Below are 26,022 nucleotides of genomic sequence, written 5' to 3' on the forward strand. Positions count from 1 at the left end.
CAGTGCTAAAAAGTCCAGCTTATGCTCAGTCATTTATATCCTTTCTGCCTGGAAAATAGTCTATGCTCCCAACATAGACCTTTTCCAATGCTTTCAAAATGAATGATCATGTATTGAACACTAACCATGTTCTAGATTCTATGTTAGTTTCCTTTTACACTTATAGTCATATTTAATATGTGCATTTACTTCAGGATGTGCTACCATCATCATGACTAAGGCACTATGATAATATTGCTAGCAAGACAACACAGCTTCCCTCAAAAAACCACCCTGCATAGGTAGATAAATTATGTTCAGGTTTGTGAGTCACTTCGACTTTGAGCCACATGATGTTCCCTTGAAGACACAAGCCAATTTGGGATCTTGACATAAGAACTACAGAGGTGGGCGAGGGAGAAGTTCCAATACCAGAAACTGGAGTGGTACTGGCAGACCACATCTGGGATCTTCAGTGGTAGAGGACGCAGGGCATTATTATTCAATATCACTCATTTAGACTTTCCAGCAAGCACCATGAAAACAGATGCTGTGTGGAACACATAGTGATCTAATTAAGGGCATGGGCTGCTTTTCAAAAACAAAAAGCTATTATTATCCATTTTAATTGTAACTACTTGGCTTAAATTTTTAATAATTTGTTGTAAAATCAGAAGATGTATATGATTTTTTTATAAAACCTACAGAATGTATAAAGAATCATAGAATTCCTAACACCCGTGTTCCCACTTCCCCAGTTTAAGAAGCAGCTGGCATTTTTACCCCCTCCTCTAATGCAACTTTCAGAGTTTGAGAAGTATCTTGAAAGAAGACTCTAATATAAGTCTCCAAATATATGAGACCGAGTTGACTAAAACTGACAAAGATCTGCAGAAACTATAGAACAAAATATACCCCCATTCCTCTTGTCTGTGACACCTACTTACCCTCGGACGTTCCCAAATCAGCTTGTGTTTAAACACAAGGTTTCTGATGACACACCAGAATAGCCCTTGTCCTCATGTAACTGTGGGTTAGAAATACCTCTGTCCATCCAACCCAACCTCTCCATCTCAGACCCACTGCCAGGAGCTCTGCCTGTAGTTTCTCTCCCATCCTACATTCCAACCCATTCTCCAAGCTTAATTGTGTTGGGTGCAGCAGTAATACTGGGAGTAATGATGAGAGACTGGAGTAACAAAAACCCCAAACACATAGCATGTCTCCAATAGGGAATGATCATTTGCCTGCTCGAGGTCCAATCACTCAGGAATATCAACAAAATTCTAGCCAGAATGTCACAGGAACCAAGAATCCACATCCACATACGCATATTAGAGAGAGCTCTTGGACCTCCCTCCTGAGACCTCCTGAAAGGCTCTCCCAAATCATGCTACCGAAACCAACTTTTCCCCAAAGGAACTCTAGCCTGCCAACACTAGAACCAGAAAAATATCCTATAGCATTCAGTAGATCCACTTGGTCAAAAAAATTACATTTTTCAAATATCTTTCTGTTTGAGCATTTTAGAAGATAAAGATGAATCTTGCTTTCAGAAAAAGAAGTCTATTCCTATTACATGAAGGCTAAGAAAGTACTGTATTTTTGAAAGTTAGCACTCAATGATCATTATTATTAGTACAGTCATTTATTAGTTGGTCATAGATACTTAAAATACTTTATATTAATGTTGTCATTAATTAATTTTAAAAGCATTTCACCCGTGTCCATCAACCAATGAGTGGTTAAACAAAATTTGGTATGTCCATACAATGGAATATTATTCAGCCGTTAAAAAAGAATGAAATACTGATAGAAGCAGACACAAAAGGCCACATATTATATAATTCCATTTATGTGAAATATACTAAATAGTCAAATCCACTGAGAGAGAAAGCAGAAGGAATGGGGAGTGCCTGCTTAATGGATAAGGGGATTCATCTCAGGGTGATGAAAGGTTCTAAACTAGGTGGTGGTAATGGTTGCACAACATTATGAATGGACTTAATGCTACCAAATCACACACTGTAAGATGGCTAAAATAGTCCATTTTATGTTATATGTTAGAGTTTATCACAATTAAAAAAAAAAAATACTTAACCTCTGGGTTTCCATTTCCTCAGCTGTATTCTTGGATCTATCTTCTTTGGTCTCTTACGGGAAATATATAATAAACTATTTTGTGAAAATCTTTGCAAATGGAAACTTGCATGTAAGTGGAATGTAAGAACCACCATGCTGAGCACACACTCAGTGGCTGAAATTATCCATGACATCAAGCCACTGGGATGAGATATTAAAGGTGACAGCTGTACTCGCCACACATCAGAATCCCCTCAATTTCTCTTGTTCTCTCTCCACCTTCACCTCCAGAGAAAAACAGCTCCTGAGATAAATTTGTTACAAGATAACAAATTTACAATCAGAACACTATTTAGAAGCATAAACAGGCACTTGTGCTTGGTTTCTAATATATTCTAGGTACTTGATATGCTGAGAGCACAGGACGATTTTTTTCACACGATCGAATTCCTTAGGATCTGTCTTCTAGACCATTTTGTTGGTTTAAAATACACCAATGCTCAAGCATTGTGAAATCTGCTTGTGTGCCTGGTGGAGAAAGAATGGCAATTCTGTTCACCATGCTGAGATTTTTCTTTTATTTAAATCACTTAAATTTCAAACTACATCTTTTATTTTTTTCAACAATGTCAAGCGTTAGCATGTCACTTGCCTCTCTGTTTCTAGGAATGAAGACTAGAAACCTTAATACAAAACATTAACTGAAGTGAGCTGGTCTGGCAGAGTAATAGATCTTCAGAACTGCAGTGGCAAAACCTTGCCTGGGCTTCTTCAACTCACAATAAAGCACTGTAATTCTTTTATTGAACCGATAGCATTTAGGTCACAAATATATCTATGCAGAAAGCAATTGTGGCAACTCCTCAAAAAGATGACCAAAGGAACCATTCAGTACCAGCACTGATGGGCCCTGGTGCTAAAGGTGAAAATAATAGGTTAGATTAGAAAGAACTGCTCAGACCCACAGCAATCAATGACACCTCAGAATTGCTTATTTGAGCTGTGATTGCTCTTATTTCACATGCAAAAAACATGCATTAGCAACCAGATGGTATCTTCCTTTTCCTGGTAGACTTCCTAGGATTTTCAAAGACTCCTGGCTGAATTAGTTTTTCCAGCCTGCCTAATAAGGCTTCAGCTAGCAGACAAGCCTGAATACAAGGAAAAATGAATCCCAACAGATAAGCACAACTATTTACTGGGTTTAATAAGAAGAGAAGAGAAAAAGAAAGAAAGAACAGCTTAGACATCAATATAGTCCATACCTTTAAGTCTCGTTTTTTAACCTCCGAAAACTCATAAAATCCTATGTCTGGGAGGGATATCAGAGGTCAACTGTTCAACGTGCTGGATTAGTTACCTGCTGCTACATAACAAATTACTCCAAAACTTAGTGGCTTGAAATGACAATATTTGTTACCTCCCAGTTCTGTAGGTCAGAAATCTTGGTGCAGCTCACCTGGCTCCTCTGCTTCGGGGCATCTCACGGGCTGCAGTCCCAGTGTCGGCAGGAGCTACGGTCATCTGAAGGCTGGACTGGGGAAGGATTTGCTTCCTTGCCCACTTGAGAAACTGTTGACAGGAGTCAGTTCTTCTGGGCTGTTGAACTGTGGGCCTCAGTTCCTCATAAGCTGTTAGCCAGAGGCCTTACGCCATTCTTCACCATGTGAGCGTCTGCGTATAGCAGCTCGCAATAAGGCAGCTGACTTCATCAAGCAAGCAAAGCAGAGGGCAAGAGAAGAAGTATGAACAAAACAGAAGTCACAGTATTTTGCAAACTAACATCAGAAGTAATATCCCATCACTTTTTCTATTTATTAGAAGTCACTAGATCCATCCTACACTTAAGAGGGGTGAATTACACAGGGCCCGTGTACCGAGAGGTAGGGTCATAAAGGCCAGCTCAGAGGCTGCCTGCCACCTGTGCCCATTAGATATTTCTGTCTTCTCCACAGAGTCCTCACTGGCCTCTGCTTTAACTTCTTCTGCCATGAGGAGCTAATATACTGCCTCCTGAGACACCCAACTCATTTCCATTTCAGAATCTTAACTACTTAAGCAGTTCTAATAGTTAACCCACCTGCCACAGCTTGGATCCCCAAGATTCTGTTATGTGCCCAGAAACTCTTGGGAGACCCTTGAATTCAAGATATTTATAAAGGAGATGTCTAAGAATTATAATTTTGCTCATGAGACAGGATCTGGGAAGAGAAACAGTTTAGTTATCATAAGGGAGAAGTTCCCAGACAACCATTTAGGGCACTCTCAAGCATTCCAAGTACTATCAGCAGCCGAGCAGGGGAAGGCAAGCACCATGCGCGTCCCATAGCAAAGTTCCCCCTAATCAGCCCTGTCCTGGATTTTCCAAACCATTTTGTCTGCTTGTCCTTAAAGCTACTGAGAAATGCTTAAAACAACTCTGGACGGTGCTGTCCTTATAGAAGTTCAAAGGGGGTGCCAAGGACAGTTGCCTGAGTTCTGAAGCATTCCAGAGCAACCTGTAAAAAGGGGAGGGGGCAGTGAAACGGCTCTGGTGATAAGTGGGAAAAGGACTTCCAATCAATTAAGAAAGAAAAATGCCAAAGGATCACAACCCTGAGGACACAGTTAGATCATAGCCTCAGAGGTCTTGATTTCCCAAGAGGCTGGGTTGTGTCTGGTCAGGATGGGGTAGATAAACATAAATGTGGAATAGAGGCAAGCAGCAGGAAGGGCAAGAGGGGTTAAGAGGCCTGTGCCCCAAATGCATTCTATGCACGTCATTCCAATGGTCACATTAATATTCTTTGTCACACATACGCATTTAAAATAAAGAATACATGTGAGAGATGGGTAGGGGTGGGTAGGAGAGAGAGGACTAAAGAGAATCACGAGCTTGCTTCTCATTCTATCTCCGTTATGTTGTCAAAATTCTGTGAGCTGGATCCTGAGGCCTCAACTAGTGGACGGTAATGTTATTCACTAGCTTAGAGTGTGTGCAGCTAAAATCTAACTAACCAACTGTTTAAAAAAAGCATCTAATGAATTAGAAAGACAATGGACTCGGATAGACATGGGTTTCAGATGTAACACTGCAGCAGTTATACCCTAGGAGCAGTTAAAATACCACCTGCATCAATCTGCTAGGAAGGTTATTTCTGATCAGTACAACAGTAAGATAGTTGGTTGTGGGTGTGTTAACTTGTTTCTGTCACTTTCATTTTTTAGCTTCTCTCTGTGCCATTTACACTGTTCTCAGAAGTGAACCATTCTGTGTAGTTGTCCTGAGCTTCCAGGATGATGGTCAGCACCTACACAATGGGGGTTCAATTTTTGCTTTTGGCTGAATCATAAGGATGAGTAACAAAAATGCAAGGGCTATATCAACTCCAGTGCTTTTCCAAATGCCCTGGAGCAAATTCAATGAGGCTCATTTAGCCTCAAATGCTGAGTTACCAGTAGACAATGAACACAAATCCCTAGCAATGTTAGAAATACCATTACAGGTCTGCTGAGAGTGCACAGGGGTGTATTTCTCCAAGATATTCTGCTGAGAACTGAGAACCAATAAACATTAGCCCTTTAGAGGGACATAATGGCAGTGTGTGCAGGGATATAGCAAACATGAACCCAAACTTGTGCTCAGACCCCTGAAGTGTTTTTAGCAAATATGAAGTTGTTTGGGACATATCTGCACAATAAACCTAAATTAACACATGAGCTGTCGACTGAAGGCCCCCAGAATCCAAGGGTCCTCAGGCTAGAGAATTGTCACCTCCAGTAGAAATGGCCAATCTACATCCATACTTTTCACTCTACAGTGCAATCCGCTATGTAGGTCAAAAATTCAAGAACAACAAATTATACGTTTCAAGGTTTAATTTAAAGGAAAATGTCCAATCTTCACTCATATTCAGTATCGAAGTTCTTTTATGAGCCCCATCCTCTGTGGTTCACAAGCAACTAATGACAATAAAGCATTTTGTACTTTTTGAAAGATATTTGCTTTCAAGAAAAATCTATTAGCAAACGAGGAGAAGGGGGTCACAGAATAGTTTCTTCCTCAGTGCTTTTCCACTAGGAGAAAGTCCATAGTGGGCGAATGGGGGCTGGTCAGCTGTTTTCTTGTGAGATTCGAGATTACAATGAGACCGAATTATGTTTCTGTCTCTGGCCTGACTTAATAACTTACTAATTGTAATTGACTAAACACCAGGCATCAACTCACACATGTCAAGACTCATTTCTATCACCATCTTGGATCTATTGTGTTCTACAGAGAAGCATGCTGGGAAATGTCCAATGAGTCACCAAAACATAGCAGACCTGAGGTCAATATCACCATCCAGAATATGAAGCCAGATGGTCCCAGGACCAGGGGACAGGAGCAGGGAGCTGAGGTCAAGCAGGCACGGCAGGATGAGTGAATGAGGTCACTGAGCCTGGGCCACTTTGATTGAATGTTTTTAGTGACGAGTGAGCGAGCATAGTTCCTCTGAAGAGCCAGAGTTGGGGCGCTGCATTAAAGGGTTTTAAAACAGGGCTGACCTTCACTTAGGCCCACCACCAAGACACTCTAAATATCTTCATTTCTGAATGATTCTGGTCTATCTAATCTCCACGATTGCAGTTCATTGCTCTGGGGGGTGAGGAAAGGAGGGATGTGAAACAGTCTTCTAAAAATATGAATTTATCTAGATTTAGGAGTGATGAAGATGTAAAGGAGTAACACAGCCTAGAGCAGTTTGCCTAGCCGATTAGCACCCTTTGTCACTATCAAATAGATCATCTTGAGACACTGGCGCAGAGAGAGGTTAAGTATCTTAGCAAACAATCTTTTGAATTTAAAAGGCAGACTATAGATAGACCCTAGGACCTCTGATTCCTAATCCCATGCTTTTTCCAAGGATATTCAACTATCTTTATATGCAAATTGTTAGGATACAATGTCTCTTTTCATTACCTCCCAATGACAGATATGAGACTGTGTCATTTAGAAGCGTCTACAAAACTAGGCTCAAGAAAAATTTATTGAGTAGAGTACTTTGCACCAGGGACTACTTAGAGAACGAGAAAGAGAAGGCAAATAAGAGATTGTTCTTGCTCCCAAGAAGCTTGATCCGAGGGGCAAAACACTTCTTACTCCAGACCCTGCAAGAAGATACATTTCATACATTCTCCACAGCGCCTAGTTTCTCCTTGGCTTTTTTTGAACTGCCTTGGGATTTAATCACTCAACTACAGGAAACCCAGTTATTTATGAGGTTAGGTATCTCTTCCTCAACTCCATTCCCTCCCCCAGCTCACACGGAAGGGCATTGGGCCCAGCCAAAAAACCTTTGCCTCAAATCTCTGTAAGATGGAAGAGCCTGTTAGCAGTCTGTCCCCATCCCCATGCATTTACTACGACAGATTTCTTCTCTCAACACTGTATTTATTACTGGGGCATGAAACACAAATCTGCAGATGCCTTTTCCACTTGCCTGCTGTTAAGAGCGTGCTCAATAATTTAGCGCTCTCTCCCTTAAGGACATTTGGTTTCTGTTGGCTGTTGCATAAGACAGTGCAAGATGAGTTCTGAGGTATCTCGGATTCCTCCCCCCTACCCTCTCTCCACCTCCCTTGCACTTGGCTTTTGCAAATGTTGGTTTGCAGCTGCAGGAACAGCAGCTCCTTAACTCTTGGGCAGCCACAACTATTACTGCTCTTTCAAAGACATGGTACTCTTCTGTCTCCCCATTAGATTATCACAGCAAATTGATGGTTACTATTAAAAAAAAAAAAAAATGGCTGTCACAATAGGAGACCAAACACTGGCAACAGATAAAACAAAAGGAGGCACCGCGCTCTTTAATTAAGGTTCATGAAGGCATGTGAATCCTAGCTTTTAGTTACCCTGCTGTGCCTCTGCCTGATTAGCTACAATGCATCTGCTCGGTTTCCTGGTATCCATCTGTACTGCTAGGAGAAATGTATTTGAGTCGCCCTGATTCTCAATAAGATGGCTCAAAGGCATCAGCTGTAGACAGACTAATGGTTATGTGTGTTGACAGAGTGTTTCCTACGCTTCTTGCTGTGTTGACATGCAAGATCACACCACCTTACACGTACCTGGGATTAACTCATATCCGCACAGACGGCCCAAATAAAATGCCTACTCCTAGGCAACCTGAACAGTCAGTCTTAGGATGACTCACTTCGCTGCTGCAGTGTTTAAAGCTGGAAATACACCTCAGTCACACCCTTTTCGTAAATCCCACCTATCTGTTCTGCAATGGCTCAGGCCACAGAATTCTCCTTTAATAGATGAAGGGGATCATGAAAATTTGGATCTTTCTGCACATGACAACATAAGGGACTTTTCATTTCAATGTGTCACGAACATGTGCCTGTGTGTACAAGGATTCTTTCTCACCAGGAAAAGGGCAGCCAAGACTGAGTGGCCACTAGTCAGAGCTGTTTGGGCAGAACATTCTATGTCACTAAAGTTTTGCTGGCCCTGTGTGATTTTAGTACCCACCAAATGCTTATTTGCCTTGATTATAAAAAATGCATTAGCGCCTATGTCCTCAAATTCTTTACTAGCATGCCATTCTGTGATTCAGTAACATTGATCCCATAAACTCAGGTTTATAGAATTTGAAATAGCTGAGCTGACCCCTATACACAAAGTCAGATATCTGGAACTTAAAAATATTTTCCTAAAACTGGTGAAATCCAAATAAAGTCTGGAATTCAGTAAATAGCGATGTATCAATGTTGGTTTCTTAGGTTTGACAAATGTGTCTTAATAATGTAAGATGTTAACAGCTGAGGGAACTGGGTAAGGGATGGAGAGGAACTCTGTATTTTCTTTGCAATTTTCTACAAATCTAGAATCATTTCGAAATATAACATTTATTTAAATATTTAAAAATATATTATTTTCCTCACTTGGGTGTAAATAAAAGCAACATTTAGATTAAACTTGGTGTTACAAAGTAACATCTTGCTAGCTCTCTAATTTCAGAAAAGACAATGTAATAGAGAAACATGGGTGAAACTTTTGCTGTAGCTATGCATTTAATGCCCATACTCATTAGATCATTTAGTCATTTCTTGAGCACTCTGTAGTCTTGAGCACATTGTTGTCGGAAGGGCCTCAGCCTTTGGCAAATTTCAGTTTTTGGAGCATTCCAGATTACCTTGAACTCTAGGGATAGTAATTGGTATGAAATACTAGGAATAAAATAAACTACGGGAGAAATCGCCCTTATACAAAGCGACCAAATGAGGAAACCTAAGTGCAAGGCTTTATAGATTCTGAGAGCTTATTGGCAAGCATGGACCAAGCATTGTTTTGTCACTGCATACTAGATTCCCTATTACTTGTTCACACTAGCATATCAATTAGAGTTAAATTTGGTGCAATTATCATTAATCTAAGTTTCTTTTTTCCCCCATTTAAACACTTTATAGAATTCATAGTGGTTGCTCCAAAAAGGACTTAGAAAAGGCCTGACCCATTCTCCTCCTGAAGCCCAGAGGTAGGTTTCAGATTAAATGAGGACACACAGGCAGAGGTACTTTGAATAAACTGCTGCAGAAGTATAAGGTATAATTACTATTAATATCATGACCTGCCACTTGGCCAAGATCACCCAGCTGCTTAGACCATAGAAGATTGTAAACTCCAAAGAGCCTGGCATGGGTCTTTGTAATTTAATTATGGACAGTACTGAATCCCACATGAGGAAGTGTTTAATAAATTATCAACGATTGCAATGTGGATTCTTTAATCCCAAGCCAGCAGAGGCTCACTTTCCTCTTCAGAAAGAGTGAAGCCTGAAGAGAGAGCATTTGTTTACCAATTTGAAGAGGGAGCAGAGAAAAGCCTGCATTTATTCCTGGGGGAGGATAATGTAACTGTTATAAGCTGCTGTGTTACATCAATTTAAAAGTAATTTTTCTGAATTAAGAGAAAATTGAGTGGGGAAAATGCTTCCTTTTGGAAATTTAATTCCCAGCTGAGTATTTATATGCTGGTACTCTTCACAAATACACAAGCAATAAGCTGCTTCATGTGCCAACGACATCAACTAGGACAGGAAAAAAGTCAATCTTTAGACAGTTATTTTCCTCCCAGTTTTACCCTTCACTCTCCCTCTCCTAGTCCTCTTGATCTCACCAAAACCCAAGCCAACTCCTTTAAAAACAGATAGGCATACAATAATCAAGTCTCATGCTGAATATCAACTAAAACCATGGCAATGAGTGAGAATGAAGGAGAACATTTCATTTCATATTTAAAATGTTAAATTGGGTGCTTATAATTCCCCTGATTTAGCTTTTTTAATTAAAAAATTCAAGCTTTACTCAACATTTACATATTCATGCCTCTATAATGTGCACTGATTGCATTAAAGGCGGAGAAAAAGCATGTAAGTGTAGCACAAATCCAGTTACTCATCAAGTGTACCATCTCTGTGTGCATAGATAAATATTTCCAAACAAATTAGCATACGCTCTGGCACAGGTGCTCTGGCCTCACAGCTCCCTCCAGCTATTTCAATCCTCCTTTTCCTTCCATCAAGTTTCAAGAGCCAGAGCATCAGTTTAGAAATTTTATAATTTGATGATGTGTAGAATTAGTGGGTCCCTTTGCCAAAGTCACTGATTAGTAACTAACTTCTACCAGCAACAGTTAGGAAGAGAAAACATTCGACAACATTCTTTATTAAAAATCGAAAGTACAGCTTCCATCATTCAACAAGACCTCCAATAGTTCATAGTCATTAGTCTCAGGCAGGGGCAGTTCCCCTTCTGAGAAGCAAATATCACTGACTATGCATGGCAGACATTGTTAATTGCCCACCAACAGCCAGTTCCTCTGACTTCTGGCTCATAGAATTATGACTGTTTGGAAGGACAGTGTGCTCTTAGAAGTAGGAGACATTTTGTCTAGCCAGTGGTTGGCAAACTACCCTTGGGCCAACTCTAGCCCATCACCTGATTTTACAAATAAAATTTTATTGAAAAACAGACATGTCTACTCATTCATTTATTGTCTGTGGCCGCTTTCACTCTCCAAAGACAGATCTGAGTAGCTGCAACACAGAACATATGGCCTGAAAAGCCTCAAATATTTACTATTTGGCCCTTTACAAAAAGCATTTGCCAAGTCCTGGTCCAAGCCAACTCCAGCCAACTTCCCTGCCTCCCTTGCAGCTAGAAAGACATTGGATTGTATACAGTAGGTGAGGAAGAAGATATTACCAAGGGCTACTTTTGGATAAGAGAATAAATAACAGACATTGTCACTGAAATAAGAGTGATGAAAAAATACCAGATTTGAGGAGTGGGGTACAGGGACGGAGAATAAAGTTCAAGACATTTGAATATATGATATAAAGTCAAGTAAAGGCTTTAAAATACAAGTATAGGACTCAGAAAAGAAGTCTAGACTGAAGACCTCTAAGGTCGATTGTTTCTTTAACTTTAATTCAGACAGATTCTTCTTGGATCTTATCCCCTGAAAACTGTTGTCTCCAATTAAATCCTCTTGACCACGATTTCTTTCTTATAACTCTATCATAACTTTGTTTCCATAGCACTAGCCTTTCCTGGTTCTCTTTCCACCTCTCTTACTGCTCCTTCTATCCCCTCTGCCTGCCCACATTTTGTCCTTCATTCCCTAAATTAGAGAATTCCTTCAGTGTTTATCATCAAGCATTTGTGCTTCCCTCACTACTCTCTCACTGAATTTTCTCATCAGACTCATAATTTTCAAGTAGATGACTCCCAAATCGACATTCCAAGCCTAGACTCTTTTCTTGATTTTGACTCATTGTTAACTGTTTCACCAAATAGGTGTCATGTTGGCAAATCCAGCTCTACGTACTTAAATTATTTATTTTTTGTCCCCAAAATAGAGAAAAGACACTGGACATGGAGTAGGAATTACTCGTTTTGAGTCCTGGCTTTGAGCATTACTAGCCATGTGAGCTTTATCGAATTTCTTAATTTCTCTGAGCCGCAGTTTCATCATCTCCACATAACACAAAAGAGGTACAAAGTCCCATTCATGAGTGTACATAAAGGAACTGCTGACTTGGAATAAACGGTAAAGGAAATCTGAAAAGACTTTGAGGAGATGATAGTTTTTACACTTGAAAAGTGTGGGAAGCTTCAGGAACATATACACTCTCGTTTTTTTACAGGGCTGGTATGATTTCAATTTGAGATACAAGTTGGTGAGAATACCCTGACTTCTGGACTTCTGTTGGGGAGGAGAGAAGACCTGAACATCGTTTTTGCTTTTGTCCTTTACTCCTACCTTGATTTCATACTTGCTCACTTCCAACCTGCGTCTAATTGGCCCATGGTAATTGGTGTGCATCCGACTCACTTTATCTTCTGGTCATTCCTTAAATCTGTGCTTCCCAGTTAGCTCAAATTTGACCACAGGTTTCCATCTGCTTTTCTTAGGCTTTAACCTCTCTGATTTGAAAAACAACAACTTCCAACTGTAAATGAGCTTCACAAAAAAGCAAACATTTAAAGTGGGTTTACATTAAATAAATCAGAGAATACAGGCAAGACAATAAGGATAGTTTTCAGGGTGTTCACTTAGCAGCCAGGGAGCTGCAGGCCGGCCCTTATTTGCTGTGGTGTAGCTCTCGCTGGTCACCTTGAGATGTCAAATTGAAAATGCAATGGAAATGAGCTTCTTCAGCCCCATTTCTGTTTGCTATACTACATTTCTCTGTAGTGTTGGCTGAATAATCAGCTTCATGCCTCCATGTTTGACCTGAGATGAGTCCTGTGCTAAAGTACTTTCTGACTTCATAAGCACTGGAAGGCCAGATTCAAAATCATATATTCATCACCTTTTTAAACTCTTTTCAAGGAGCCTATCATTTCAGAGATGTACGATGTGGTCTATTATTCCTCCTCTTCAAAAACATGATCTGAGAAAAAACTGGATCTGAGAAAGAAAAAAATAAATGATTTCCCAGCCAGTGTAGTTGCAAGAAACAGAAAGTAAAGATGGAATTCCTTGTCGCCCTCTCTGGACTGTTGCTTTAGGACTGGGAGCTGCCCAGGAAGATTGAGTTAACACAGAAGACAAACTCTTTTACAAGAGTCTGGGGGCAGAGTTCTTTCTTTGTAGTGATGACTAGATAGTTCTGCCAGTTAGTGTGGGGCCGCAGGCCTGGCATTTGAACAGAAAGTGAGGCCAATCCTAAATGAAATCAAACTGTGAATAAAGGAGGATTAAAATAAAAATTGTCAGCATAGTTCACAGAGCTAATGCGTGGCCCAGCTGCCTGAAAGTTGCTGCCATCATATGCCTTGGACATGAGACATGAAAAATTGCCTAGATAGATATTGGCTGAGGAGGTTGTGAGAAGCGCGTTTGTCTGCACTCTGTCGTGCCTATGACGCTGGGAAGGTAAGAGGGGCTGGTGAGAATGTTGACAGGCTGATAAGTTTCTTTGGAAACAGCCTGTAAAGGTTGCCAGGAATGCAGGAAGCTTAATGTTCCAATCCAAAAACTCTACTCCCATGCTTTACAACCACAGCAATATGATTTTTAAATAACTATTTCAGAAAGGACATTGGATTAGGAATCTGGAACTCTGAGCTCCAACCCTGCCTCTGCTAATTTGTTGTATGACCGTGACAAGACTCTTCACTTCTCGAGGGCCATGTATTTAAAAGGGTATTTTTGGCTTGGAGGAGGAAGAACAGGAGGTAGTAGGAAACTGAGGAGGTAGGTGACGGGGAAGAATGAGACTTGATTCCCAGGATCCTGGGCCCAGGCTGGGGAGACCTGGGGCCCAGAGAACAGAGAAATGCAGGGCAGGACTTAGAGAGCAATGCTCCAAAGAGGTTTTAGGTTTTCACCCAGCATCTCAGCTGAAACATTTCTATTAGCAGTGGGTTGAACAGTGACTTTCCAAAAGATATGTCCAAGCCCTAAGCATCAGAACCTGTGAATGTGACCTTATTTGAAAGAAAGATCTTTGCAGATGTAATTAAGTTAAGGATCTCAAGATCAAATTATCTTGAATTTGGAGTGGCCCTAAATCCAATGACAAATATTCTATAAAAAGCAGAGGGAGGTCTGAGAGACTCAGATGCACAGAGGAAAATGCCACATGAAAATAGAGGCAGAGATTGGATTCTGCAACCCTAAGTCAAAGAATGCCTGGAGCCACAGAAGCCAGAAGAGGTGTGGAGGCTTCACCCCTAGAGATTTCAGAGAAAGTAGGGGCCCTACCAACACCTTGATTTCAGACTTCTGGCCACTAGAACTGACAAAGACTAAGTTCTGTTATTTTATGCCACAAAATTTGGAGTGATTTGCTACGCAGCCCTAGGATTCTAATATCACAGCCTTATGAACAGAACTGTCTAGCATCTCTTTAAAACAACTTCCTCCTCTTAAACTCATGAAGACGTTCATTTAAACCTGCTTTGAGCCCCAACTTAAACATGTGTTGAGTGTAGGAACGTCTCTCTAACCCTAACCAATGCCATGCTATTCCCAGAAAGAAGAGAACTCGCTGCTTTAGTTTGACGCTGAGATGAACACCACGTGGCAGAGGTACTCAAAGCTTTTTGGAAACAGTGGTAGGAGGAGAAAGTTTTGTTACAGGTACTTCCTGTGAGAAGATGAAAGATATGCTGACAGGGCAGGAAAGGCCAGTAAGGAGTTGTTGGCCTTGGGTTAGTTTTGGTGTGAGTGCCTCATTGTTTAAGAGTGTGGTTCTCAGCACAGGCCCATATACACTCTGTTATGTGATTAAGACTACCACTTTGTGATTAGTTATGAGGATGCTATAGGCCTCCTTATAGACCAGTATTACTACCCATCCTTCCGGTGGGCATGAGATTTATCCCTGAGTCTCACTCACTTTCATTCATTAGTGCAACAAATATTTCCTGAGCCCCAACAGTTGGCCCTGCCTAATTGGTGCTGACCACTCACACTCTCACCCAATTGCCTTTGTGCTCCATGATGTGATTTACAAAAGCACTTTGCAGGAATGTGGCAGGATATAAGAGAAATGAGTGTGGTCCTAGTATAAGCCAACTGGTTGACCAGTAGCCCAAGAACTGGTTTTTTTGTTTGTTTGTTTGTTTGTTTGTTTTTTCTTGTTGGGGGGAGGCTGGGAAAGAGGCTGCAGAATAAAGTTGCAATAAAGATGTTTCGATTTGTCAAGAAAGCTGAGATGATTACTGGTTAGAGAAAAGTTCTTGGGAGAGAATATTGAGAGGTATGAAATGTGCTTTACAATTTAATTGAACTTAAGTGGTTTGAGAAAAAGGAACTACAAAGATACTTTAGGAGGCATTTTCTTTCACCATAGTAACACGTTACTGCAATCTTAATGGCATATTTTACAATCTTATTGCATATTTTGGATTGATGAGTTAAATACTTTTTATTTTTAATCGTGGTAAAATACATATACCATAAAACTTATCATCTTAACCATTTCTAAGTGTCCAGTTCAGTAGTGTCAAGTATATCACATTGTCACAAACCAATTTCCAGAACTTCAACTTGCAAAACTGAAACGCCATACCCATCAAACAACTATCTATTTTCCCCACCCTCCATCCATGAGACCCACCATTCTACTTTCTGTCCCTATGAATATGAATACTCTACATACCTCATATAAGTGGAATCATACAATAATATCTGTCTTCTTATAGCAGGCTTAAAATAATGTCCTTAAGGGAATAATAACTGACAAACTGCTTAATGTCACTTAGCATAGTCATAGTGTCTTGATGTTTCATCCAAGTTGTAGCATGTGTCAGAATTTCCTTGCTTTGTAAGGCTGAATAATATTCCATTGTATGTATATAACATATTTTGTTTATCCATTTATTTGTTGATGGATTTTTGGGCTGCTTCCACCTTTGGGTATACGAATGATGAGTTAAACGTTTAATTCTTCTTTTTCAGTAAAATTCTCCTTGTACTTTTCTTTGTATATTTTCATATTTCATACAGACCTAAAATACACCACGTAATTGTTCATTATGAATGACCCTGAAGAAATTCCTGGAGGTGTAAAACCAGTCCTTCTCAAGGGGTTCCTCTGCCACTCCTTTTCTGCCAGAGCTTTTTCCAAAGGAACCCGCTGCAAGTTATTGAAACAATTTCTAGCAATTTTGTTCCTATTTGATCATCAAGAATGCATGTAGTCTATCTTTCTTTGCCCGAGGGCCCTGTTATATACACACCAGAACTGGAATTGACTTCCATCTTCTACTCGCAGACATTTATATCTCCTGCACCAAATACTACAGTATTCTAAAATGTTATTCCCTGGAACTTCCAATCCCTCAGGCCATTCTAATGGATTTGAATAGCATGTCCCTTCTGGTGCATTCTACAAGAGAAGGGCTATATTCCTCATCCTTGAATTCCAAATGAGGTCCTCTACTACCCCAGCCTAGCCTAAAGAGAGATTTGGGAGGTCACATTTCCCCCAAACACGTTATACAGATTTATGAGCAAAATAAGCTCGATGCTTACATGTCACGTTGATTTTTAAAGATGGTATTTAATTTCTGATGAAAGGCTAAAGCACATTTTTATGCTATGCAGGTGTTCCCAGGCCAGGTAGCACCCGAGAACAACAACTCAACAGCAGAGACCAGAGAGAACAGAGAGGTCACCATAAAAATATAGGGGTCAATCCCTTCTCTGTCACTACAGCCCATCTTCCTAGATGTCGCATTCAAAAAGAGTGAGGGGAGTAGTGGAACTATCTAAGACTGATCACTTATCTGTGCCATCGAAGAGGTTCCCACTCCACAAATTACTCAATGCATGACCTTAGGCTCACCATATAATTTCTATGCACCTCAGTTTCTTCTTCTGTAATTAGGGGTTAATAGTGTAGCAACTATATAATTGTGTTATGATTATTAAATGAGTTGACATTTGTAAAATGCTTAGAAGAGTTATCTTGCACATACTTGACTTTTGATACATGTTAGCTAGCATATCATTATTACTAGATTACTAGTTTGGACTGGATTGGAACCATTTTCCTATCTTTTCTTCTATAACTCTCTCCCCCTCCCCCAATTACCTGTTGAGGTGGGAGGCTTCTAACGAAAAACAAATAATTTAACAGGAAAGTAAAGAAATTGCATTCCCTCTGCAAGTAAACGTCCAAACCACACCTCATCAGGTTCAGTTAGGGTGCTACTCACATAGAGGAGAAGTAGGAATGTCTTAGTCCATTCAGGCTGCTAAAATAAAATACCATAGACAGGGTAGCTTATAAAGAACAGAAAATTATTTCTCACAGTTATGGAGGCTAGAAGTTCAAGCTCAGGGTCATGTTTTGGTGAATAATCATAGAAACATGATTTGACCAAAGGAACACAGGAAACTTCCAGTAACTGATGCCAAAGAAATAGAGATAGAGGAACTGTCCAACAAAGAATTCAAGGTCATTGTTCTAAATATGTTCAGAGAGCTACAAAAGAGCAAAGATTAAACAATTTAATGAAATTAGGAAAACAATATAAGAACAAAATGAGAAGTTTAACAAAGAGAAAACATTTTTTAAAAAGATAAAAGTTTGGAGCTGAAGTATACAATGACTTCACTGAAGAATTCAATAGAGAACTTTGTCAGTAGACTAAATCATGTGGAAGAAAGAATCAGTGAGCACAAAGATAGAACATTTGAATTATCCAGTTAGAGAAGAACAAATAAAAAAGAATGAAGAATAAAGAAAGCCTATGGAACATGTGGGACACCATTAAGAGAAACAATCTATGTATCACTGGAGTCCCAGCAGAAGAAGAGAGGGAGAAAGAGATAGAAATCTTATTTAAAGAAATAATGGTTGAGAACTCCAAACCTAGGGAAAGCTTTGGACAGGACATCCAAGTTTATGAAGCTAATAGGTGACTCCGAAATTTCAATCCAAAATGATCTTCAAAAGACATTATAATAAAACTGTCCAAAGTCAAAGACAAAAAAAAAAAAAAATTCAAGGGAGCAAGAGAAAAAATTCTTTCATACACGGAACCCCAAAAGGTTATCAGTGAATTTCTCAGCAGAAAGTTTTGCAGGACAGGAGAGAGTGGGATGATATATTCAAAGTGTTGAATACAAAACAAAACAAAACAAAACAAAACCTCCCAACCAAAAATATTTTACCTTGCAAAGTTGTCTTTCAGAAATGAAGATGAGATAAGGACTTTGCTTAACGAACAAAAGCTGAGGGAGTTTTCGTTTAAAGTAATTACGACAGGCAATGACGTAAAGTCATTGTGACAGGCAATCACCATCAGACCTGAAAAAAATGCTGAAAAGAATCTTCAAGCTGAAACAAAATAGCAGTAACTAGTAACATAAAAACATAAAAATTTACAATAGACTGGTAAAGTTAAGTACATAGATTCAGAACACTATAAGACTGTAATATAGAAGTGTGTTAACCATTTAAATCTAATATAAAAATTAGAAAACAAAAAGTATTAAAAATAGCTATTGCTACAATTTCTCAATGAATATACAATATAAAACGATATAAACTGTGACATCAAAAACATAAATTGTGAGGCGAGTAAAAGGATAGAGTTTGTATGCGAATTCAAGTTATCAGTTTAAAATGGACTGTTGCATCTGTAACATGTTTCAAGCAAGCCACAGCATAAACAGAAAACAAATACCTATAGTAAGTTAAAGACAGAAAATAAAGAGAAAGGAATCAAGGTATACCACGATGGAATATTATCAGTTTACAAAAGAAGACACCAAGAAAGGAAGGAAAGAACAAAAACTATAAAACATCCACAAGACAATTAACAAGATGGCAATAGTTAAGTCATTGCCTGTCGTAATTACTTTAAACGAAAATGTACTAAATTCTCTAATCAAAAGGCACAGAATGGCTGAACTGATTTTAAATACGTTGCCTATAAGAGAGTCACTTCACCCTCAAGGATACAATTAGGCTAACAGTGAGGGGATGGAAAAAGATACTGTATGCAAATAGAAACCAAAGAGAGCAGAGGTAACTATACTTATATTAGACAAAATAGTCTTTAAGTAAAACTGGCATAAGAGATGAAGAAGGTCATTATATAATAACAAAGTGGTCAATTCATCAAGGCAATACAACTATTGTAAATATATACACATCGAACATCAAAGCAGCTAAATATATTAAGCGAAAACTAACATCTGAAGAGAGTAATGTTTTGCAACAATGCAAAAATAATAGGGAACCTAAATACTTCCCTTTTAACAATGATAGTATTGAGAAAGAAAATCAATATGGAAACATTGGATTTGAACTATATTTTACATCAAATGGACCTAACAGACATACATAGAATATTCCGTCCAACAGCAAGCAGAATACAACTCTTTTCAAATGCACACAGAACATTCTCCAGCTTAGATCATATGTTAGGTCACAAAACAAGTTTCAGAAAATTTAAAAAGATTGAAATCATACCAAACATCTTTTCCAGCCACAATGGTATGAAACTAGAAATAAACAATAGAAGGAAAACTGGAAATTTTTTTTTAAATGTGGATATTAAAGAGCACATTGTAATGCAAAAATAATGCAAAAATTCTCAACATAACACTAGCAAACCAAATTCAACACCACATTAAAAGGAACATATACCGTGATCGAGTAGGATTTATCCCTGGAATGCAAGGATGGTTCAACATATGTCAATCAATAAATGTGATACAGTATATTAATAGAATAAAAGATAAAAACTGAACAGCTGCTGGGTCAAAGATGAAATTAAAAGGGAAATTTAAAAAATTTCATGAAACAAACAAAAATGAAAACACAACATCCCAAAACTTATAGGATGCAGCAAAAGCAGGGCTGAGGAAAGTTTATAGTGATAAATGCCTACATTAAAAAAAAAGGAAGATCTCACATAAACAATCTAACTTTACATCTCAAATAACTAAAAAAAAACAAGAACAAACTAAGTCCAAAGTTAACAGAGAAGGTAGATAACAAAGATCAGAGCAGAAATAAATGAAACAGAGAATACAAAAATAATAGAAATGATAAAAAACTAATATTTTTTTTGAAAAAGTAAAATTCATAAAACTTTAGCTATACTTACCAAGAATAAAAGAATGCATTTGAATAAATAAAATTACAACTGATAGCATAGAAATACAAAGGATCATAAAACATTACTATGAACAATTATATGCCAAAACGTTGGACAACTTAAAGAAAAGGGATAAATTCCTAGGAACATATAACCTACCAAGTCTGAATCAGAAAGAATAGAAAGTCTGAACAGACTAATAACAAGTATGGAGACTGAATCTGTAATCAAAAATTACTCCCAAAAGAAAAGCCTGGAACAGATGGCTTCACAAGTAAATTCTACCAAGCATTTAAAAAAGAATTAATACCAGTTCTTCTCAAACTCTTCCAAAAAATTGAAAATGAGAAAACACTACCAAACTCATTTTACAAGGCCAGTATTAACTGATACCAAAGCTAAGATTGGGACACTATAAGAAAAGCAAACTAAGGCAAATATTCCTGATGAATATAGATGCAAAAATTCTCAACATAACACTAGCAAACCAAATTCAACACCACATTAAAAGGAACATATACCGTGATCGAGTAGGATTTATCTCTGGAATGCAAGGATGGTTCGACATATGTCAATCAATAAATGTGATACAGTATATTAATAGAATAAAAGATAAAAATCATATGATCATCTCAATAGATGAAGAAAAAGCATTCAACAAAATTAAATATCTATTCATAATAAAAACTCTCAACAAATTGGCTACAAAAGGAACATACCTCAACATAATAAAGGATGTATATGACAAACCCACAATTAACATCATTCTCAATGGTGAAAGGTTGAAAGCTTTGCCTCTAATATCAGGAACATGACAAACTTGCCCACTCTCAACATTCCTATTCAACATAGTACTGGAAGTCGTTCCACAGCAATTAGGTAAAACAAAGTAATAAAAGCCATCCAAATCAGAAAGTAAGAATGGTCTGTTTTCTGATAATATAATCTTGTATATAAAAATCCTAAAGACTCCACAAAAGAAATTTTAGACTTAATAAAGGAATTTCATAAAGCTGCAAGATACAAAAGCAACATAAAAAATCATTTGCATTTCTGTATATCTACAATGAACTATCTGAAAAAGAAATTAAGAAAATAATCTCATTTCCAATGGCATCAAAACAACAAAATGCTTAGCACTAAATTTATCCAAGGAAATAAAAGATCTATATACTGAAAACTATAAGAAATTAATAAAAGAAATTGAAGAAGACAGACATAAATAAATGAAAAACTATGCCATCTTGGTGATTAGAAGAGTTAATACTCTTAAAATGTCCATACTATCCAAAACCATCTACAGATTTAATCAAATTTCTATTAAAATTCCAATGGCATTTTTCATAGAAATAAAAAAAAAATCCTAAAATTTGTGTGGAATTGCAAAAGACTCCAAATATCTAAAGCAATCTTGAGAAAGAACAGAGCTAGAAGCATCACATTTTTTTTATTTTAAAGTATACGACAAAGGTAAAATCATCAAAACAGTATGGTACTAACATAAAAACAGACATACAGACCAATGTAACAAAATTGAGAGCTCATAAATAAACCCATTCTTATATAGTCAACTAATATTAGACTAGGGAGCCAAGATTATATAATGAGAAAAGGACAGTGTCTTCAATAAATGGTGGTGAGAAAACTGGACACCTACATGCAAAAGGATGAAATTGGACCCCTGAATTACACCGCTCACAAAAATTAACTTGAAATGGATATGGACTTGAATGTAAGACTTGAAACCATAACTCTCCTAGAGGAAAACATGTGAAAGAAGCTCCTCCATATTAATCTTGGTAATGAATTTTAGGATACAACACCTAAAGTGATGGCAACAAAAGCAAAAATAAATAAGTGGGACTACATCAAACTAAAAGCTTCTGCATAGCAAAAGAAACAATCAAAATGGAAAGGCAACCTACAGTCAGACAGAGAAAGATAAATACTGTATGTTCACTCACAAGTGGAATCTAAAAGCATGAAACTCATAGAAACAGATAGTAGAATAGCAATTGCTAGGTGCTGAGGTCTAGCTAAGTCAAAGGGGGAGATACTGGCAAAAGGTACAAACTTTCAGTTATAACAAGGATAAGTTCCAGAGATCCAATGTACTGAGCGTGGTACCTATAGTTGACAATACTGAATAGTAGGCTTGAAAGTTGCTATTAGAGCTTTAATGTTCTCATCATAAAAACAACAAAATGATATTTATATGAGGTGAAAGATGTGTTAACTAACCTCTTTGTCGTAAATATTTTGCAATACATACATGTATTGAATCATCACATTGTACACTTTAAAGTTACACAGTGTTATATGTCGATTCTATCTCAATAAAGCTGGAAAAAAATAGCACTAATCCCATTCATGAAGGCTCTGCCCAAAAGCTCTACTTCCAAATACCATCACCTTTTGGGGTTAAGATGCAACACACGAATTGTGGGTCCACATTCAGACTTCAGCAGGGAGCAAGGCTAAAAATGCTGAAGACTTACAAATAAGACCCTGAAAATATGTATGGCATAGAAACCAGCCCGTTTTCCAATTTTGTCTGGGTGCTGATGGTGCCAATCTGTGGTGTGCCCTCTGTAGAAGGAAAGCTGTTTGTTAAACCAAACAGAGTTGAGGAAGAATGAAGCACAGCCACAAAGTCCTTTCCTCACTGTGTCCTCCGTGTTAAGCCTGGCCCCACATTAGCATGACACGTGAGTTCTAAAAAAATAAACAAAGTGCTAGGTCTCCTGTCTGTAGGCTGCTTTCTCAACAGTCTGGTCACTTATGTTATGATCAGACTTCCTGTTATTCCTTCCTGCTGGACCCTCCCACTAATTCCCTATGAGTATCCTGAGCTGGGCCTTCCCTTATCTTTTACATAAACAGACTTTAAAGGTAATGAAAGAAAGATGTTGACTTTTATGGCTCATAAAGCTGCTTGCAGATAGCCAATTTAGCACAACCTACTTCCATTAACTGTATAGTTTAACACTTCTTTAACACCACGGTGACCTTAAATTTTCAGTAGCCAATGATGAATCTGAAAGAGGTTATAATGTGAAGAGGCGTGCTTGTAAATCACAGGTTTCTGTCCCACATCCAAAACCCGACGCCGTTTGAAAATGACAAGGATAGTCTTTTGAGTGTCACCACAGAACAACTGCAGAGATTTATGATGTTTTCCGAACATGCAATCAAACTGTAAGGCTGACAGAGAATCCCTCTTGGCCTCTGGTTTTTCATTTGTAAAATAAGAGGGTTGGAATAGTTGGTCATCCACTACTTTTCAACTCATATACTATGATTCTGCTAATATTGGAGGTTACAGGGGGTTATCGAATCCTTCATAAATTCAGATAAAGGAGGGGACTTGTCCCAAACACTCCAGGCTACCTTTAGACTTGATGCAGCTGGCCTTGACAGATAACTGACACATTCCAACCCCTTGGTGGATCCTGCCTCCTCTTCCAGAGACTTCTTCTGACCGCCTTTAAGCACAGCTACCAGTTCTACACGGCCACGTGTCAACCTTTCCACGAGGCTGGTTCCCTAGAGCTACAGGCCTGAAAGTCAGTCTTCGCTCTGGTTTTAAATCCCAGCTCTGTCACTTACTAGCCATGTGACCTCAGTCAAGTCACTTTACTTCTCTAAGCCTCAATTGTTTTTCTGTAAAATGAGCTGTTGTAAAAATTAGATAATGTGCAGAAAGGGCCGAGAATGGCACCTGTACAAAATAGGTTCTTAATGGTATCTATTACACAAATTCATTTTGATACTTCAATCTCTAAAACCTTTGGATGAATTCCAAGAAGAACCAACACATATAGAGTGCGTCAAGGTAACTTTTGGAGAAACTGTCCAGGAAGCTCCTCTTTATACTTGACACTGACAGCCAGATCTATCTTCTCAATTGCAAAACTTCCTTTCATAGTAATTATCAGTGAGTCTCCAGTTTTACCCTCTTTTGTCTTTGCTATAGAATGGACTGTGTTTCCCAAAAGTGGCCTGAGCTTAGCCTGTCCCTAAAGGAAGCTTTTAGGTCAGTGGTCAAGCTCTGGAAATGCTTTAAAAACATTTAAAAATCACTAACAAATCTTCTGAAACAATACATTCTGCCACAGATGAAATTATTTAGCTCAAATATATATGAAACGATAATATTAAAATTTTAATTGCTATTAATTATAAAAAAGTGGAAAAAGTAATCTCATATTTGTTCTGACCTCGTTTTAAATTCTAAGAAGGCAGGTTGTAAACATAACACACTCTTTCACCCTTCTGGAATTAGCAGGATAGTATGACCACAGACAAAGATTTGCTGAAAACAAAATCCCTAGTAAGAGTTTGAACAACACACACAGCAGACCATCCCTGGGAAGAAAATTTATTAAATCCAGAGGGGTCACTCCCTTTCCCTCAGCCTACCCACAGCACCCTCTTGCCCCACTGCCCACAATTAAAACATGCAAATCTCACCCAGCTGTCGAGAAGGCCCTCACACAGACAAGGGATGGAAGATGTAAAAATGTTGAAGCATGGAAATTTCCTTACAAAGTTCTTCACAAATCTTTATAAGCCTGTAGAGATTAAATTATTCCTTTTTCTTCATCATTATCTCTGAATAGCTGCCTCTCTGCGGTTTGTCTACAGGTCCAAGTGATACAGACACCCAAATTCCAGCTGTTAAAAACAGGCAGGGCAACCCACAGATGCTCCCAAACCCAAAGCTTTCTTCTAAAAAGGAGACTGTCTTGATAGAATGGTTCCCAGTCTTGCTCACAGATTGGAATCACCTGGGGGCGGGGGACTGGCGTTAAAATCTACTGATGGCTGGGTCTTACTCGTAGCACAGTGGTTCCCAAACTGCTACATATTAGAATCATCTGGGACGCTTTTAAGAATCCTAATGCCCAGACTTCACTCAGACCAATGATATTTTCTCTGGAGGTGGCACCAGGTATCAGTATTTCTTAAACTTCTCAGGTGATTCCATCGTGCCAGAGTTGTGAACCAGTGTGCTAGAGATTCTGCTGGGAATGGTCTAGGGTGTGAGCTGGCAGTGGGATTTTTAAAGTTCCCTAGGAGATTCCCATAGGCAGAGCCATGACCCAATGAAGCCCTGAGCAATGAGATCAAACAAGGATGAAGGAGATGGTGCAGATCAAGGATGTACTCACATGAAGGAATACTGTGAGAAAGGACAGTCACGTCAGTCCTGGATGGCCTGAGTGACTTAAGGTGGACACAATTTTGGCATCCACTGCTAGTTGCCTGCACAATGTGCAAGTTTCTCTTTATTCTTTACAAACGGAATACCAATATTGTTCTGCTGGCAATGTGTCCAGCTTTAAAACACTACATTTCCCAACTTCTTGCAAGTATGGTTAACATGTGATAAATTTCTGACTAATGAGATATAAGTGGAAGTCAAAAGCGAGGATTCTGTAAAACCTCATTAAAAGGAGACAACTCAATTAGAGGTGCTTTTGGCCTTTGTCCTTCTCCTTATTCCTGCCTGAAACACAAATAGGAGACTGGAGATTAGACAGCCATCTCACAACCAAGAGGATGTAACCAATACAAACTAAGAATACTGGAGTAAAAAGCTAGAAAAAAACTGGGTTTCTGCAGGCATAGAAACCCATCCTATCAGCCTATCTACAGACTTCTTGTATGTGACACGATTACCCCCTAACTTGTTTAAGTTCCCCTCCTCTTTTTCTGTACTGAATGATACACCACCCAAAAAAGAAAGGGATAAGATAAAGCTAATAGAAGAAGGTTGCCATTGCAAAAGTAACAAGGAAGTCGAGGCAGAAGGTGTGAATTTAAAACAAAGTGAGAAGAGTCAGAAGCATC

General features: G+C 38.6%; 1 long non-coding RNA gene across 1 annotated transcript in view; it reads right to left on the minus strand.

Annotated features, from left to right (window-relative positions):
• Positions 1 to 18,300, minus strand: part of LOC111732300 — a 38,766-nt gene extending 20,466 nt beyond the window's left edge. Inside the window, exons 1-2 of the long non-coding RNA XR_002777484.1 lie at positions 18,230 to 18,300; positions 3,521 to 3,767 (exon numbers count right to left, since the gene is read on the minus strand). This is a non-coding gene — a long non-coding RNA (uncharacterized LOC111732300). The remainder of the gene's footprint in view (positions 1 to 3,520; positions 3,768 to 18,229) is intronic.
• Positions 18,301 to 26,022: the final 7,722 nt, after the last annotated feature.

This window comes from Pteropus vampyrus, unplaced genomic scaffold (genome assembly GCF_000151845.1).
Source record: "Pteropus vampyrus isolate Shadow unplaced genomic scaffold, Pvam_2.0 Scaffold440, whole genome shotgun sequence".
Taxonomy (NCBI): domain Eukaryota; kingdom Metazoa; phylum Chordata; class Mammalia; order Chiroptera; family Pteropodidae; genus Pteropus; species Pteropus vampyrus.